The 546-nt window shown below is 41.9% G+C and overlaps 1 protein-coding gene across 1 annotated transcript in view; it reads left to right on the forward strand.

The window, feature by feature from the left end:
• Positions 1 to 546, forward strand: part of GABPB2 (GA binding protein transcription factor, beta subunit 2) — a 65,294-nt gene that overhangs the window by 18,776 nt on the left and 45,972 nt on the right. The gene's annotated exons all lie outside the window — the stretch shown is intronic.

The raw sequence follows: 546 nt of genomic DNA on the forward strand, positions 1-546 counted from the left end.
TGCTAATGTAAACATGGAAAAAGAAAAAAGGCAAATAATGTTTTTGTATTATAATAAAAATAGTTCTGACCTCATAGATTCCTAAAAGGGTATCAGGGACCACCAGGGGTCCACAAACCATACTTTTTGAACTACTGGCCTAAGCAGATCAGTGTTTAACCAGTCAAGGCTTGTTCTTAAATTTTTTCTTTTTTTTTTAAGTCAAGATCTGGCTGTATCACCCAGGCTAGAGTGCAGTGGTGCAATCTCAGCTCGTTGCAACCTCCATCTCCTGAGCTGAAGTTATCCTCCCATCTTAGTCTCCCGATTAGCTGAGATTATAGGCATGCACCACCATGCCCAGCTAATTTTTATCTTTTTTAAAATTATTATTTTATTTTTTTGAGATAGTATCTCGCTCTGTCGCCCAGACTGGAGTGCAGTGGCGCAATCTCGGCTCATTGCAACCTCCGCCTCCCAGGTTCAAGCGATTGTCCTGCCTCAGTCTCCCAAGTAGCTGGGACTACAGACGCGTGCTACCACACCCGGCTAATTTTTGTATTTTTA

Source organism: Colobus angolensis, unplaced genomic scaffold (genome assembly GCF_000951035.1).
Source record: "Colobus angolensis palliatus isolate OR3802 unplaced genomic scaffold, Cang.pa_1.0 Scaffold169, whole genome shotgun sequence".
Taxonomy (NCBI): domain Eukaryota; kingdom Metazoa; phylum Chordata; class Mammalia; order Primates; family Cercopithecidae; genus Colobus; species Colobus angolensis.